The following is an 18,238-nucleotide window of genomic DNA, read 5'->3' as shown; positions in this document are numbered from 1 at the left end:
TAAGGCTCTCATAATGAATATATAGAATATTATGTTCTCTGGGAAAACGTGTCAGGATGGCCGAGCGGTCTAAGGCGCCAGACTCAAGGTTACATGCCTTGCCTGCGTTGCGGGTTGTGCGAGATTTCTGGTCCACGAATGTGGGCGTGGGTTCGAATCCCACTTCTGACACGAATTTTTTTTCTTTCACTTTCTTTTTTGTAGCGTCTGTTCACAACACTTGCGGCACACTTAAGAGGTTTCTTAAGAAGTCACTTAAGAAGTCCTCGATCTCGTGTCTTCTGTTTCGCATCTAAGACCTCTGAATCACAATAGAGTTTCTTCTTTTTTTTTTCTTCTCTGAATGGCTGTTTTGTAACACTGCTGAAGCGTGAAACCATGTGGCTGCGCATGCACTCGTGCGATCATGTTAATACGCGTCAATGGAACTTGTACTTCCGGCTGCTAAAGCTCCCCAAGGGGAGCACATACACTATACTTAGGGTTGTTCGTTTTCGGGTAAAACCCGATTTTACCCGATTTTTGCACCCCGAACGTGTTCCTAAAATATCGGGTAAAACCCGATTTTTCCCGATTTCTGAAACAACCGTGCACACGGAATTGCTGTGCCTCCAGTTGGCGCGCAGGCGAGAGGCGGCCAAAGCGGCCGACAGACAGACAATCGTTGACTGCAGGCTCAACTAGTACTTGCTGGAAGCAAGCCCCACAAATGAAGGTGTTGAAGTGATGGACTTTTGGAACGACGCAAGTGTGCGTTACCTAAGGCTAACAAATGCAGCGTTATCATTGTTGTGCCTAGCTAATGGCAGCTGTGACATTGAGCGAACGTTCTTTCAGCTAAGGTACCTGCAGAGACCTGACAGGTGTCGTATGGAAACCTAGACGTTGCGCATGCAGATGTTTATGTATGTTAATAAGGACGTGTAGAACGTCGATGACCAGCCCTCGTGAATAAAATGTTTCTTTTCCCAAAACTGACCGTTGCCTCTCATTGCGAGTAATAATTAATTACCAAAGAAACGCCAAATTTTGCGATATTTTCTTGAAAGCAGTCCAAAATCTAGCCCTAATTGTTACCCACCGGTTAGAGCAAATCGAATAAATTATTAGTTTGCAAATTTAACCCGATAAAACCCGAATTGCGAAATTTTTCCACGAAAAACACGATTTCTCCCCTATTATCAAGCCGAAAAATAACGCCCGATTTTTACTCCCCGAATTCGAAAAAATATAAAAGCCGAAAACGAATAACCCTAACTATACTCTATAGGCTCTGGGCGAGTCTATAGAGCTTAAGCCCCATTTAGGGGCTTTAGGGGCTAGTCGACGCTCGCGCAGTACTGTTAAAGAATCGGTCGATTGTATATGTGTTTGTGAGGTGTTCTAGTAGATATATTCACAGGAAAAATTGCTTCTTTGAAATACACCGAAGTTCCGTCAAGTTATGCACGGCTTCAGTATGCAACTTGCCTTTTTCTACAAACACCCCCTCGCCACGTCCCATATCAGTTCGTTGCATAGGATCGGCTCCCATTTCAGTACTCCACCGCGGGGTACGACGGTCCGGTATTCTGATACAGCTCCTAGCTGGATCGGTCCACTTTAGCAGACACGACGAACTAGGGACGAATGGAAAGATTATATAGCTTCGCTTTAATAAAGGAATTATGCGCTTGAAGCTAGCAGTAGCTGAATGGGCATCTAGGCTACCGTGAGCTCTGGGGGGGGGGGGGGGGGGAGGAAGCAAGAAATCGTAGCTGGAGGCACGGGATTCACCCTCGCCGCACCACGTTCCGTCTCTTACTCCTCCATAACTTTTCGCACTCATTTGGTTCAATGGTTTTGAATCGCCGCAAAGTACTACAACAATGTTTTTCTTTTTTTTTCTTCTTTGCGGTTCCGACTACCTGAGAGGGTAACCTACTTTAGCCAGCGCCGATCCATTATACATCCACCTCGGCAAAGCCAGCAACGCTTTCAAAAGTACAGCGCAGGTCCCGTACCAGCCAGTGCAAACGGTTGAAATAAATCAAACGGTACACCTGCGCAAGCTTTAGGTCGGGGCCAAAAATATATGTAAAACGCAGACATACTTCTATAAGACCCGCGTGCTCTGCTATGCACGAGGTCGCCGAATCAAATCCCAGTCACTGCGGCCGCATTTCGATGGGGGCGAAATGCAAAAACACCCGTGTGCTTAGATTTAGGTGCACGTTAAAGAACCCTAGGTGGCAACAATTAATCCGGAGTCCCCCGCTACGGCGTGCCTCATAATCATATCGTGGTTTTGGCATGTAAAACCCCATAACCTAATTTAATTTTTAATGCTTTTTATAAGACAGCCGCTAGACCAATTTAAATGAAATTTGTTGCTTTTGAGAAAATTAAACTAACAACTGTAAGAAGCAAAACTGTGATTGAGGGCAGTAATTTTCTAAGAAAATTTCAGAAAATTGGTACCTAAATTAGAAGCAAGAAGTTTAAAAATCTACCTCTGAACCACGGTGTAAGATATCTTACACAGTACTCTACACACAAGAAATGCTCATGGACGGTCGGATGTGTAACAGTCGCTCGCTCGTTCATTCGGCCTGTTCCCTTACATTGGCAAACATCGTCGATAGTTTCTGCACAGTTTATTTGTTTGCTAGTACATGCTCGTCATTTTCTCAGACTTTCTTGTCAACGAAATGAGCCATTTGAAGAAATTGATCCGCGTTCTAAACAATTCGTAATAGCTTTTCATTCAGCGAAGACGCAAGCTTATTTAATTCGAAGCATGCTTTTCCAATTTCAGCCACTTTAGCTTTATCTATCTCTCTGTCTATCTATATGTCTATCTGTCAGTCCGTCCGTCCGTCCGTCCGTCCGTCTGTCTGTCTGTCTGTCTGTCTGTCTGTCTGTCTGTCTGTCTGTCTGTCTGTCTGTCTGTCTGTCTGTCTGTCTGTCTGTCTGTCTGTCTGTCCTTCCGTCCGTGTGCCTGTCTGTGTCTGTCTGTCTTAGTCAATGGGCTGGCGGTGCCTACCAACTTGAGCCGCTGCATGGTCACGAGGCGCGTCGCAGCTTGCATTTCGGAAGTATATATAACGCGCAGGCTTCGCGGCGGCGGCAGCGCTAGATGGCGCCGAATGTTCTTAGGGAAGCGCGAATGTGAAGACGTCTACCCAGCGGTCGATTTAGGCACTACTGGCCTCCTTGAAGCCCTTGGGTTCAGCGGGAGCAGTGGTAAAGTAAACATGTCCGCAATAGGCACTAGTAAGAGGCGATTGGAGGAATGGTGGAAGAAAAGTAGGGAAACGACAAAAGACGGAGATGCACAAAAGCACAGTTCGCAATAGAGGATCAGAAAATTTGGGCGTGGTAGTTCATAGCGTTTTTTTTTTTTTATTGTTTAACCTAGGTAGGACATTAGCCAGTATAATAGCAAGAGCTTGGTGGCGCAACCCACCGCCCCGTTCCAAAGGGGACGCTCATAACATCCATCCATCCGAAGCGCGAAAAAAGGAGTCCCGCTGAAGTATGCGCGTCATACATTACTTGTTGTGTCATATAATACGTTGTGTGGCTGTATTGATTCAATACTGGCCAGGATAACGTAAAACCATTCCAAATCCGCTGTTATCTTTCTGTGAACGTCAAAATGGCTCGTGCTCCACCCAAATGCGTGAGGCGTAAACTCGTAAAGGCTTGTGGGACGCGTCGTCGGCTCGGCGCTTCAGCTTCAACAGATGACAGTTCCAGAGGACGATTCTCTGTTCGTGGGGGCGGTCGCGCTTGCACTCCGTGCACCTTCATCACAAGGTATCGCCCACGCTGCTAACTTCTAGAGCCTGTGATGGTGGCATCGATGACTGACCACGATATCTGAGCATAGGCAGCCATTTAAAATAACTCTTTTAGCCGTATCACTCGAACACGTCACCGATATCACTCGGGGCCAGCCGTTCTCAGAAATTCCGTCTACTGACTCTTCATCAGCTACAATACCCCGCCCCTCACGCTCGAGCAGACCCGAGCATTGCGAGGAGCGGCCGGGTGAGCGGACCGCCCTCTCCTTCAAATCTGCTCGGGGGTGAGGGGAGTCGCCGCCGCGGAGACACCATGCTACCACGACGAAACACCACACAAACTTTGAAACTGCCCTGACGATGAGAGTTCCACTCTCGAAACTGTTGACATAAACTTCTAAGTTTACGTTTACCATAACGCCTCCATTATACCATCATTAAAATAACAACTGGCCCATTGATCTCCTACTTTCTCCTGATATATGTTGTTACGTGGGAACATCGTAGGTAAACTATCTACACGGTGTATTTACAGGGGCTAACAAGCACTGGCCAACGTGGAAGCCAGCCAACATCAAGCAAGGTACGTCGTGATCCTCAGTTCAGCCAGAGGCTGCTTATGGGTACGCCCCATATATACAAGTGTACACATCATCTTCTTCCAATAGCACGTAGCATGACACCCGGCGGCAGAGGCGGCGGCGCGGCGCCACTGGACCCACAACAAACGAAGGGTGGTAATGCTTCTGTCTCGAAACGTGGTTGACTTCCCTGGGCAGTGAATCAGAAGATGCAGTGGGGACTGGCAGACACAATCTCGTACGTGGCATCAGTCACTTGTCGAAGGACGCGGTATGAGCCCATGCAACGAGGAAGGAGCTTTTCAGAAAGGCCCATACGTTCGGAAGGGGTACCAAGTAACACGAGGGCACCCGGAGCAAAACGTTCGTCACGGTGTCGCTGGTCGTAAAGGCACTCCTGATTGCCTTGGAAAGCAGCAAGTCTACTATGGGCCATCTGCCGCGCTCGTAATCAGCCTGGGCAATGGCATCGCGTGCATATTCACTAGTCGAAGTAGCAGGGGAAGAAAGAAATGTGTCCAACGATAAAGTTGGTTCACGTCCGAACAAAAGGTAAAAGGGAGAGTATCCACCAGCGTCATGGCGGGAGGAATTGCAGGTGAATTTCACGTATGGCAGGGCAAGGTTCCAATCACGGTGGTCAGCCGACACATACTTGGGAAGCACATCTGTTATTCAAGCGCTGGGTGAGCCCGTTCGTGTGGATGGTATAACGTGGTGATCTAGTGCTGCATGGAGCAGCAACGCAGGATATGTTTGATGACTTTCGACAGAAAGGTACGACCTCGTTCAGTCAGCCATTGACGTGGGGCACCACGTACTAAAATTGCGTCGCGGAGGAGAAAGTCTGCAAGTCTGTAGCACAGCTGGTCGGGGGCCAGGGCTCGTGTTACTGCGTATAGCGCGTCACGTAATCGGTAGCGAAGGCAACCCATTTGTTTCCCGAAGCAGATGTAGGAAAGGATTCGAGAAGGTCCAAACCGACACGGAAGAAGGGGTCATGTGGGTCATCGATGGTCTGAAGATACCCAGCAGGAAGCGAAGACGGTTTCTTTCGCCGTTAATAGAGCTCGCATGCGCTGACATAAAGCAGCACTGAGCGGGTTAGGTCATGCCAGTGGAAGCGACGGCGCACGCGGTCATTTGTGCAAGTAACACCAAGGTGGCCCGCGGTAGGGGCGTCGTGAGGCTCACGAACGCAGGTGCGATGGTACAACTAGGAAAAGATCAGGACTGTCAGAGTGCACGTTACGCCGATATAAGGTACCATCCTTCACGGTGAACATGCGCACAAAGGAGGGGATTCCAGGCGCTCGATTATTTCCCTTAAGCAGACATCCTGGCACTGTTTGTCGGCGATGCTAAGCAAGTGCATGGCTTACGGAAAAGATGCAATCGAGGGATTCAGAGCGCGAAGAGTCACAGTCAGCCACAGGGTAGCCGGGCAAACAATACGCATCTTTGTGCAGGCTCCCTGTCTTGTGCTATAGGTGTACACTTGCAGGCGCTGTGCCCATGCAAGAGCGACGCACTCACGTTATGTAATTAAGTAATTTCGCTCATATGCGGAAAGCAGCCTGCTGGCATAAGCGATGACGCACTTCGCTCTACGTTGACGTTGGGCCAAGATAGCGCCTATGCCGTAACCACTCGCGTCAGTGCGGTTTCGGTTTGAGCTGATGGGTCGAAGTGCATAGGTCAAAACTGGAGGTGCTGTGAGGAGTATGTGTAACTAGGAGACAGCCGCGGCTTGTCCAGACAAAAGGGGCGTCTTGTTAATAAGATCTGTGAGTGTTTCGAAATCACAGCAAAGTTCTTCACGAACCGGCGTAAGTGTAGAGCGGAGCCCCACAAAGATGCGAACATTTTTGGCAGACTTCGGCACAGGGAAGTCATTCACGGCTCGATTTTTTTCTAGGTCAGGTTGTACGCCGGCAGCGTACACAATATGGCCAAGGATCGTAATGCGGCGTCGGCCAAAACGGCGCTTCGATTAATTCAACTGAAGTCCGGCACGGCGGAACACGTCAAGAATCGCGTTCGAGGTGTGTACGCAGGCGAAAACACAATCACGTCGTCTAAATAACGTGAAGCAATAAAACGACACCGACCAAAAGAAATGCTTTATAGAAATAAGAAAATAAAATAAAATTAACAGATAACACAAGCACGTATACCACTTGAACCCACGAAACAGAGAGTCTATCATTCGCTCGAATGTGGCTAGGGCATTACACAGACCGAAAGGCATGACCTTGAACTGGTAAAGCCCATCAGGAGTTACAAAAGCTGTTTTCTCTCGGTCCATTCGGTCCACAGCAATCTGCTAATATCCAGACCGAAGGTCGATAGAAGACCAGTAAGCGGCAGCTTACAGACAATCAAGGGCTTCATCAGTTCGTGGTAACGGGTAAGTGGCTTTCATCGTAACGTTGTTGAGGTGCGATAGCCCACACAAAAGCGCCACGATCCATCCGTCTTTTTAACTAAAATAACAAGGGATGCTCAGGGACTCGAGGATGACTCCGTAATATTCTTCGCAAGCATCTTGTTGACTTTCTGCTGGATGACGCTTCGCTAAGACGCAGACACTCGATAGGGGCGCCGGTGAACAGGGCTGGCATCACCTGTGTGTATGCGATGTGCGACAACGAACGTCTGGCCCAAGGCCGATCACCGAAGTTGAAAATATCTCGGTACGACTCGAGAATACGTCTAAGGGATTCAGTGTGCTGAGGAAGGTCACTGGCGATCATGCTGCTAATTTCACGGCTGCCAGAAGCTGTCGGCGTCGCATTGCCCTGACATGCAGCATCCAGTGCAAAAGCTTCTAGCTGAAAGTCTCGCAGGATGCAATGGTGGGCTACGGAAAGCCCCAGTGGAAGGACTTGCTTCATGAAGCCAAATTTCACAAGTGGAAGGCAGATTCTGTTAGCCGTAATGCTCAGGACCGTGTAGGATGCAGCGATACCGTGCGTGAGCATGACGTCAGTAAGAGGCGTCACGCAACAGTCGCCGAACAGCTGGCAAACATGACAATTTGACATACGTCACGGCTTTAGATGGTAGGCGAACAAAATCTCTGCAATGTAAGCGATACGGAGGAGGTTGGTCTCTGGATTCACAGAGGCGAGGCAGTCCAAGGCGGAGGACACCGGCGGGACAATCAATCAAAGCGGTGAGGGCAGCAAGAAAATCAAGTCCGAGGTCGTGAGGGCACTGCGCAAGGACAGTAAAAATACCTACCACCTGATGATCAGCAACTGTAACCCGAGCTGCGCACACGCCAACAACAGCGGCCGTCGCACCGTCAGCGACACGTACGACTCGGGTCGTGGGAGGTGTCACACGACAACGAAAACTGGCTCGCATGATAGTGACGTGCGCCCCAGTATCAACCAAAGCTCTGACAGGGACGCCGTCGACATGGACTTCAAGAGTGTTCTGGCGGGCACGTAAGGGCAACAGAGGATTTTAGGTCAAGGTCGACAGTGCAGCTTCACCTCCAGAAGCTGCGCAGTCTATAGGTTTCCGGCGAAAAGCGACGGCTAAAGGACGGCAAAGGAGAGCGGCGGCGAGTTGGTGAAAGAGATGGACGGCGATGCGGCGGAGGCGGCTGGGCGTAGCGGTTATCCTCCTCAGGGACATTGGGTGCAGATGATTTGGTGCGAGGCGGATAGCGGCTTGCAGTACGGAAGGGACCACAGTAAGTGGGAAATTGGCTATGGGACTGAGAGGGCCACTGGCTGCGGCAATAGTGAACGATGTCCAGCTAGGCTGCAGCGGAAACAGATATATGCTTATCGTCGGCCGTTCTCCATTCCGACGGGTTTCTGGAACCACGAAGGGCGCGGCCGGTCCGCGAAGACTAGGGCGGTGTCAGGAGTGTTCATGGCGCAGAAAAGTGGAAAAGACGCCGTGGTTCGCAAATTCCTGGCGAACAACGGCCTGGATCGATGAAACAGCCGGCGCCGAGGTCTCGGATACAGTGGGTTTATACGAAGCCGAATAATGCGGCTTCGAGCGGACGATGCGTGTCACGTCGTCTGATGGGGATGGCTGAAAAGGAGTTGCCTCGCAGGACGACGTTGCAGCGGTATTCGGTGGACGCTCGAACTGAGGCGAGATGCGCCGGCATTTCGCTTGTTCTAGACGACGGCACTCTTTAATCACGCTGTCAACGGTGGTCACGCTGGCGAAGGCAAGCAGACTGAACGCATCAGTGTTGGGTCTTAGCCCCCCCCCCCCACTTCTCCCCCCCCCCCCAAAAAAAAAGAAAGAAAAGAAGCTGCGTCGGCCGGGAATCGAACCCGGGCCACCCGCGTGGCAGGCGAGTATTCTACCACTGAACCACCGACGCCTTTTCTCGTCCGCAATCCTCTTTAAAATGCGGGCGATCTTATCAGCCTCCGACATATTCTGGCCAGCTTGTAGACACAAGGCCATGACGTCCTGTATATGTGCGACGAGCAAGGCTCAGTTGACGTCTGGGTACGCACCGCCCGTTGTCTCTTGGCGGCAAGCTGTCGACCAAACGGGTTGCCGAAAAAGTCGCGGGGCTAGCTGCTGCTTGAACGTGTCCTGGCCAGCTGGTGATACCGCCCTCGTGGGTCCGAAACCAGACGCGGGAGCTTCCGCAGAGATAAAATATGAATGACGTTGGCCAGCATGATGGTAGGGTTCCAGTCATTCCGTTTGCTGACACGCTCGTACGTGCTACATGCTGAGCCACTCATCCACGTCAACACTGTTTGCCCCGGAAAAGGTCCCGGGATCGTGGGGCTGTGAAAGGGCGATGGGTGGTGGTCGCAGGCGTAGCTGGCGGCGACGTGTCACCACCTGGCCGCATGGTAGTATATTCTAGGTGGCGTCCGCTGCGAAGCTCCGTCGTCAGAAGTACGCAGCTAGCACCTTCACCAGATAAATCTTACCTGGAAGCACCGTGGGTAAGTGATTTACATGGCGTATACGTGCAAAGGGTAGCAAGCACTGGCCAACATGGAAGCCAGTCAACATCAAGCAAGGCACGTCGTCGTCCTCAGGTCAGCCAGAGGCCACTTATGGGTACGTCCCACTATATACACAAGTCGTGGCCACTTGGCGGGTCTCTAAAGTCTACGATTCTCTGCTTTGGTGTGCGGTAATCAGTGTTTTTAATTAATTATGATTATTCCAGACACTTCAGTAACTGAACTTGTAACTAAACTTATGCTCTGATATCATACCTGTAATGAAACCCACGAATTTTGTGTTGTACTATTTAAAACATTTCTCTGATTTATTTTGAATTTCGGCCCCGGTCGTCTCAGTCATTTCCAATTAGTTATAATTATTCCAGACACTTAAGTAACTCAAACTGTAAATAAACCTATGATCTCATGCCCCATTTATAACGAAACCCGTGAACTTTCTGCTGTGCTAGTTAATTTCTTTTTTTATCTGATTTATCTTGAATTTCGTCGCCGGTCATCTCAGTGATTTCCAATTAATTCTAATTATTACAGACACTTCAGTAACCCAGATTGTAACTAAACTTATGCTCTGATATCATATCTATTATGAAAGCCATAAATTTTGTACTGGACTATTCTTTCTTTTCTGATTTATTTTGAATTTCGTCCCCGGTTGTCTCAGTGATTTCTAATTTATTCTAATTATTCCGGACACTTGAGTAACTCAACTTCTAGCTATACTTATCCTCTTATATCATATCTGTAATGAAACCGATAAATTTTGTACTGCACTATTGCTTTCTATTTATTTATTTTTTAAATTTCGTCCCCTGGTTGTCTCAGGAGGCGAACCGAAAGTGCTGCGCAAGAAACAAGAGTGTCACTCGATGCTCCTACCACTAAAAGGGCGAGGCCGAACAACCCGTATCAGTGTTGGATCTGAGCCCCCCCCCCCCCCACCCTAAAAAAAAAAAAAGAGAAAAAAAAAATGCTGCGTCGGCCGGGAATCGAACCCGGGCCACCCGCGTGGCAGGCGAGTATTCTACCACTGAACCACCGACGCCTTTTCTTCTTCGCTTTTCTTTTTTTTCTTTATTGCCGGCTTTGACATACACAAACAATACAGAAAAAGGAAAAATATGTCAACAAGGATTTCGCTGGCACGACATATCAAAATTTTTTCAATGCTGCAAGTTTATCTAGCATGTCAATCCATGTTGGCTGTTCAGGGAGTGCCCGATAGACATCCCTGAACCGTACTACAGATTCAATGAAGTGATCACGTGTAGGTCGCGAATTGACATCGGCATTGTTGAACTGCGTTCTAGCTTTCCACAAACTGTGGAGGCCCAGGAGCATTATAGCGTCATACGGAAAAGCCGCCGTTTCTACCGGTAAGAATCTTATTCCATGTGGATCTAAAGGTAACTCTTTTTTTAAAGTCCTTTGTAGTACATCCCAGAAAAAGATGGGATCCCAGCAATCTAGAAACGCATGCTCTATCGTTTCAGGTTTCAGGTTTCTTACATAAGAAGCAGTTTATGGACCACGGGACAAAAATACCCCTGTTATGCATCCATGTTTTAACTGATAATGTGTTAGTGTGTAGTTTAAAGAAAAAGGTTTTTACCGAAGGGTGTACTGGCATTCTTTTAACCCTTTTGAGGACGTCCCCTGGGCCTCCACGGTTAGACATACGGTAAATCGGTACAGGGAGCATAGTGTCAATTAGGTCCTTATACAGTTTTTTCCTAGTAATATTGGCGAGATACTGCACAGAAAACCGCACATGCAACATTCTGTACGCAAGCACGACTTCTCGCAGGTAACCTTTAACGGAATCATGCATTACTTCACACGAGCATACAACAAATCCTGGAAGGTGTCGACATTTATTTGCCTGTTTTGACATTCAAACACACCCTTTCATAAGGGCGATGAAACACGCAACATGCACACTTCGGCTGTCACGACAGGTTCAAAATTTCTCCAGAGTCACCAGCTCATCGAATAACGTAATCCAGTCCGGTAGGTCTGGAAGAGCCCTATATATAAGCATCTCTGAGAAGCACCACACTCTCAATAAAGTTTTCGTGTACATGAAGTGTATATTGACATCAGCGTGCCGGACTTCCATCCTCGTTTTCCACAAGCTGTGGAGTCCCAGGAGCATGATTACATCGAAAGGAATGGCTTCACTCTCAACTGGTAGGAATCGTATGCCGTATGGGTCTAAAGGAAGTTCTTTTTTAAGGGTTCTCTGGAGGACGTCCCAATGAAAGACTGGGTCCATACAATCCAGAAAGACATGCTCTATTGTTTCGGGCTTCTTGTAAAGGAGGCAGTTTGTTGTCCAGGGAACGAATACACCTTTTTCGTGTAGCCAAGTTCTGATAGGTAAGGTGTTGGAATGTAACTTAAAGAAGAATGTTTTAACTGAAGGTCTAGCGGGCATATTTTTCACACTCTTTAAGACATCCTGTCCAGGGCCTCCTCGGCAGTGGCGTAGCAAGGGGGGGGGAGGGGTTGGAGGCCGCGGGCCCCGGGTGCACGAGGCCAGTAGGGGGGGGGGGGAGGGGTGTCGTATACGTATGAAGACACCAACCCGAAAATTGTCTATATGCTCGCCTTCCTCGACTACAGACGGGGGGGGGAGGGGGGGGTACAGAAGAGCTAAGGGCCCCGGGTGCCAGATGACCTAGCTACGCCACTGCTCCTCGGTATGGCAAACGGTACACTGGCAACGGTATATCATCACGTCAGCAAGGTCCTTATGAAGCTTCCTTTTACTCACTTTGCTCAGGTAGTCCATCGAAAAACGCGCGTGCGACATTCTGAAAGACAACTTCGCGCATGTATCCAGTCACTATAAAGTTATCCTCTGATATATCTATAATGAAACGGATAAATTTGTTACTGTGCTGTTTTTTTTTTTTTATTTAGGAGCCCGGTCGTCTCAGAAGGGTGAACCGAAAGGGCTGAGCAAGAAATAAGAGCCTCATTCGATGCTCGTGCCACTAAAAAGACAAGGACACACAGCTTTCTAAAAAAAGAATAAACAAGAAAAAATAATTATGAAAAAAAAAGCTGCGTCGGCCGGGAATCGAACCCGGGCCACCCGCGTGGCAGGCGAGTATTCTACCACTGAACCACCGACGCCGACGAATCTGCTGTGCATATGCATTCCTAGAGTAGCGTGGCGCGCGGCCCATCGTACGGTTCATTATAGGTCATTGAGCCGGTGAGCGCGCGTTCGCGGCGCACGCCTCGCAGTCGGCCGGGGGCAACACTGGAGCAACACAGATGAACAGGTAATAACGGCCAATGTAATGATTAGGGAGTTGGGCCGGGCCCTCAAGTGTGATGTGGTGGATGCGAACAGAATGATCGGGGGGAGAAACTTCCCCCCTCTCGGCCTGGATCAACGTTACTAGATTATCTTTTCAGTTTGCAAACTCCGGCGCCGCAGGTGTCACCCTTCGATGTTCCGCCGAGCGTGGGCGCGCTCGTCTCTGTTTGACCGGTCTCGTTGGGTCTGAAGGTGGCGACGGCTGTTTCGGCGAGTGTCGGCGGTGCGTCTGTCTTTTTGCAACTTCTCTGGCGAAGTCATCGCAGGCTTGGCCCCGTGCCGACTGTCTCTTCGTTACCTTCAACTGTGTTGTGTAGTGATCACTATCCCTGTGAGTGCCAACGAGATCTATCGACGCAGCTCGTACGGCGTGTGCTCCCGCTGCAAGTTGTCACATTCACGACCACGTGCGGCGTTCTTGCGCCCGAGCTGTGCGTCTTGCGGGTCGTGCGACGTAGTTTGACTTGTTTACTTCAAATTAAGGCAAGAACAGCTTCTCAACGTAATGTGCGACTACGGTTGATCACCGTTGATTATCGCAAGTGCATATATATCGTGTCTGGCTGTGACGTGTCCTGAATCTGAGAAAACATGCCTCGTTGCTTTGTGACTAGTTGCCGAAGTGGCTACGATTCGACGAAATCCACGGCTGAAAAAAGACATTTTTTTAAGCCACCCGCTGACAAGGTCCGCCTTCAACAGTGGCGACGGGCTATACCCAGATCGGATAAGGAGCTGTCCAGCTCGTGCGCCGTTTGCGACCTCCACTTTCACGAGGAAAATATTGCGAAGGACTTAATTCACAAAGTTCACGGTGACGTAGTTGTCATACCGCGTAACAAGAGGGCTCTTAAGGAAGATGCCGTGCCGTGCATTTTTCCCAATTGCCCTAATGTTTTCGCGCTGGTTGGAGTCAGCGCGAAAACGCAAGGCTCCAACCGTGCGTGCACCGCCTCGGCCTAAGCGTCAGAAAGGGCAAAAAAAGAACAACGAAGAGGCTTCTACGTCGAACTTCTGCGTTTCTAGAGAAAGCAGTGGTGACATTGACAGCAATGTTGTGCAGGCGAACAACATACAGCTTTTCAATGAGTTGTGTGGCATGGCAGCAGCAGGCCAACGGTTGCAGGGTTGGTTACTTGAGGTGGTTGGCACTACAATCGTGGTGTACAAGCTGGTAATGAGAGAAGACTTTCCATCAATCGACAGGGCTGTGTTAGTGTCGAGAGACATGACTGCCTCTGTCAGTGCCAAGGGGCAATGTGTACAATCGGCTGTGTATGCTTCTGATGCGAGCATTGAACTGAAATCATGTGACGACCTAAAGTTGCTACTTTCATGTATTGAAAGGCTGAATTTTTGTGAAGGTTGCCCTGCTGATAATTACCCCTGTGTCTTGTCATCAGCTGTGGCCATTAAAAATGGTGAAACATGGCATCGCAAATCATGCACAATTCTGTCTCTAACTGCAACATGCCACGAATGCCGGAGTTTGCACAAGCTCTTTTCGCGGCGTCGCAAGACAAGCAACAGGTTGAAATATAGGAGCACTAAAGTGAAGTCCCTGCGTCGAAAGGCATTAAGAGAAACTTTCAAGGAAGGCTGCATGAAACATCCTACAGCTAAGCTGTTGAGTGTGATGAAATTTGTCAATGATGTGGTTTCTGTCACATTAGATGAGGTTGGTGCCTGCGAAAACATCTGGAAGGTGCTAGAACAGCTCGATAAGTGCAGCCTTGCTCGCTTGGGCTGTGCAGATCACATGCCAGACATTGAACTTTGTAATTGTGACAAGGATGCACTTTTTCTCCAGAGATTTTAACCATCGGTTACAAAGCAAGGAAGAGGTGGCTATAGCAAACAAAAAAGCGCGTCTCTTTTAACTCTGGCTCTTGGAAAATGGTTCCCAGTTGATTTTTATTGCATTGATTCAATAAATTGTTTTCAATTTGGCTTTTGTTCTCGTCATTTTTCGCGTTTTATAGCCTTAAGAACGGCGAGCTTTCACTGAAGTAGTTGAGTATCTTGCATTTAATAAACGCGTATCCTAGCACTAAGTGTTCTAGAACAAAGGGTGGTTCTAAGCTTTAGGTTTCAGTATTCTCGGTGGCATCAGATACCTGTTTTACGTGGCTCACCTTTAACATGTGATTTTATGCAAAACTGAATTAAAAAAAAAAACAGGAAACCCATGAATCTTCGCAGCTCAATAGATGAGTCCCGCGCAGCAGTAGCTAGGTTCAGGCATCTCAGTAGCACCTCTGTCGGGTGGCATCGCTCTAATGGCTCAAACGATATTCTAGTAGCGAAGTGGAAGTAACGTTTGCTCACTATCTCGAAAATAACTTCCATTACACATGACTAACTGCGTAAATTGCGTTGAACGAAGCGCACAGGCTCCGTAACGATGATGCGACCGGGCCAATGGTGTCAGAAGCGCCATCTCGCGAGCGGGAACCGAAGGGGGCCACATTTGCCGCCGCATCCCGGCGGAGTTTGCAAACTGAAAGAAGTAACGGTGGCCTGGATGGCATTCACTACACTACACCTGCGGGATGGCAGGTAGGAACGAGGGTAGGTCGTAAGGCTCAGGTTTTTTTGCAGGCCCGCAGGGCAACCCTGCCTGCCAAAACATAAAAGATAAAGGACAGGGGAAGGGGGGCAGGACGAGGAGGAAGAGGAAGAAGGCAGTAAAGGTGGGTTTCATCAACATGCAGGGGCCGGGGAAGAAATACCATTAAGTGGGACGAAATAGAATAACAATTACAAACGGAAAATTTGCAGGTTTTAAGAGATGAGGAAGAGCCACCATTCATTGCAGGCTACACCTGGGTAGGGTGCAACAGATAAGGGAAAGACCGCAGAGGAGGAGGCCTTGGGGACCTAATGAAGGGACAGGACTGGGAAAGGGTAAGGGAGAGCTGCAGTGAGCACGTGGGGCTCAAGGGCACCGTAGGGAATGTAGAGACAATTCTGGGAGTTGTGTATATCTGAAAACCGGGACTTAGTCGAAAGAGGAGAATGCAAAACATTTCAAATGTATGGCAAAGGACATCAGGAAGTTTGCTATGAAACAGGAGATAATCATCCTAGGGGACATGAATGCACATTTGGAATACTTTGACGGGGCGTCAGATGCAACAGGGCAGATGTTAGCAGATTTTCGTGAGGTCCATGATTTTGTAATAGTTAATATTGAAATTAAATGCGACGGGAAGATAACATGGGAAAGAAATAACTCCCACTCGACAATCGACTACTGCCTGATGTCCCACAAACTGTATGAACGGTTGGGAAGTATGGAAATTGATGAGGAAGGTACAAAAAGCCTGGGGAGTGATCACAAACGAATCAAAATCAGTTTTGGAAGGACAGTACCACTGATAGAAACTAAAGAAAAGTATGAGCAAACTGAATGACAAGCAGCTACGAGAAGTGGCGAAAAACATTGAAAACAGGGTATTCAAGCAACCGCAAAGGGCATGGACATACGACGAGTTAATGGGTATTTTTAAACGAGAGCTAGAGAAGGGACAGATTAGGAAACTAGGAAGTAAGCAGGGAAAACATAAACCGAAAAGCTGGCGAGACCGATAAGTTAAGGAGGCCATAGAGCAACGCAAAGATGCGTGCAGGAAACACAGAGTAGCAAAGAAAAGAGGAGCCCCACCAGAAGAGGTGGAGACAAAATGTGAGAATTACCTTGCAATGAAAAGAGAAGCAGCGGCATTAATTCAAGCCAAGATAGCAAAAGTTGGGGCACAGTGGTTGTTAGAGATACGAAAAAAGACAGAAATGCCTCTAAGAAGTTTTGGGAACACATAAGGCAACAGAGTAAGAAGACAGAGGTGGTTCAGCACTCACTGACCATACCAGAAGGAACAAAGGTAGAGGGAGAGGAAGCTCAGGAATATATTAGGTTAACAATAGAGGCAACATTTGCAGAGCCAAAGGGTAGCGAAATCGAGAACAATGACAACAGCAGAACAGAATTAGAGGAGGAGAACAGAGGGATGACAAGTAAGGAATGGGACAGAATTGAACACAAGGTCCCCGTGGGAACAGCGACAGGACCTGATGACATACCTATGAAATTGATAAGCATATTAGACCAGAAAAGTAAATTAAAATTACGACAACTTATTGAACAAATAGTTGTAGGGGGAGATGTTCCACAGGACTGGAAATCCAGCAGAATGATATTAGTTTACAAAGGTAAGGGAAGCAAGGACAACATTAAATCCTACAGGCCAATAACTGTCACATCAATCATATACAGAGTAGCAATGCAGATGGTGAAAATGAGAATGGAGGAATGGGAAGAACGTGAAGAGATCTCGGGAGAGCTGCAGAATGGATTTCGAAGGAACAGAAAGCTAGATGATAATTTATTTGTTATGACACAGTGCATAGAGATAGCGGCAGCCAGGCAGAAACCGCTATGGATAGCTTTTTTAGTCATTAGAGGAGCCTATGATAATGTAAACCGAGAAAATTTATGCAGCCAGTTGAAGGAATATGGTCTAGATCGAAAGATAGTTGGATTCCTACAAATTTATACAGATTATGAAGTAGAGATAACATGGGAGGGGGAAACTACAAAGCCAGCTAAAATAAGAAGTGGTTTAAGGCAGGGCTGTCCATTGTCGCCCCGGTTTTTTATGATTTACATGAGCCAAATGGAAAAGAGGCTAGAACAGAGCGCAATAGGAACCGGCATAAGCTAAATGCTGGAAGGCAGAAGGTAGCTCAAGTACTAGCCGGACTGATGTATGCAGATGATATTGTACTGCTTGCTGACACCCACGTAGGGCTACAGGAACTAATGCGGATATGTGGAGAGGAGGGAGAAAAATTTGGACTGCACTTCAGTAGAGAGAAGTCTGGGATAATAGTATACAATGAAGAAGGGGGGAACCATTGGAAATACAAGGCACTAAGATTGATCATGTTGAAAAATACAAGTATTTGGGCATATGGCTAAACGAGGGCAAAAAGTACTTGGAAGAACATAAAAAAATTATGATTGAAAAAGTGAAAAGGAACTCAGCTGTAATGAAACACAAGGCACTATGGAACTACAATAGGTACGAGCTGGTTAGAGGGGTAGGGAAAGGGGTTATGGTACCTGGCCTCACATTCGGAAATTCAGTACTGTGCATAAAATCGGAAGTTCAGGCATGCATGGAAACAAGACAGAGAAGTATAGGCAGTGTTTGGAATCGGACTTGCTGGTACGATCTGTTGGGAACTCGGCGCTGACGCCCGTGGTTGTACCTGGGTCGCAAGCCCCAAGGGTAGCGTTGGCCTGGCGGCCTGGGGTACAACTGCAAGCATCCGAAGGTCCCGGCAAAGCATGAGTCGACTGGTAACAACGAAACAACTTGTTTATTTTAACATCGCAAAGAGTTGGCGGTCAGGTTTGACCGAAGTAGAGAGACGGGAGAGCACTTCACTCAACAGACGAAATCGGAGCCCTCCCTTTTGGCGTCCGGGGGCAGCTGTTTTTATACTCTCGCAGTTGAGGGCAAGAAGGAACCCCTCAAAAGACGAGCACGTGAATGTACAATG

The 18,238-nt window shown here is 48.2% G+C and overlaps 4 non-coding genes across 4 annotated transcripts; 1 reads left to right on the top strand and 3 right to left on the bottom strand.

The window, feature by feature from the left end:
* Positions 1 to 50: 50 nt before the first annotated feature.
* Positions 51 to 171, top strand: TRNAL-CAA (transfer RNA leucine (anticodon CAA)). The gene is made up of 2 exons: positions 51 to 88; positions 126 to 171. It is a non-coding gene; the product is annotated as a tRNA-Leu (tRNA).
* An 8,487-nt stretch (positions 172 to 8,658) lies between these two features.
* Positions 8,659 to 8,729, bottom strand: TRNAG-GCC (transfer RNA glycine (anticodon GCC)). Its single transcript has one exon. It is a non-coding gene; the product is annotated as a tRNA-Gly (tRNA).
* A 1,584-nt stretch (positions 8,730 to 10,313) lies between these two features.
* TRNAG-GCC (transfer RNA glycine (anticodon GCC)) lies at positions 10,314 to 10,384 on the bottom strand. The gene has a single exon. It is a non-coding gene; the product is annotated as a tRNA-Gly (tRNA).
* Positions 10,385 to 12,409: 2,025 nt separating this feature from the next.
* TRNAG-GCC (transfer RNA glycine (anticodon GCC)) lies at positions 12,410 to 12,480 on the bottom strand. Its single transcript has one exon. It is a non-coding gene; the product is annotated as a tRNA-Gly (tRNA).
* Between the last annotated feature and the right edge of the window lie 5,758 nt (positions 12,481 to 18,238).

This window comes from Dermacentor variabilis, chromosome 4 (genome assembly GCF_050947875.1).
Source record: "Dermacentor variabilis isolate Ectoservices chromosome 4, ASM5094787v1, whole genome shotgun sequence".
Taxonomy (NCBI): domain Eukaryota; kingdom Metazoa; phylum Arthropoda; class Arachnida; order Ixodida; family Ixodidae; genus Dermacentor; species Dermacentor variabilis.
This window is presented reverse-complemented; position numbering and strand designations above follow the sequence as displayed.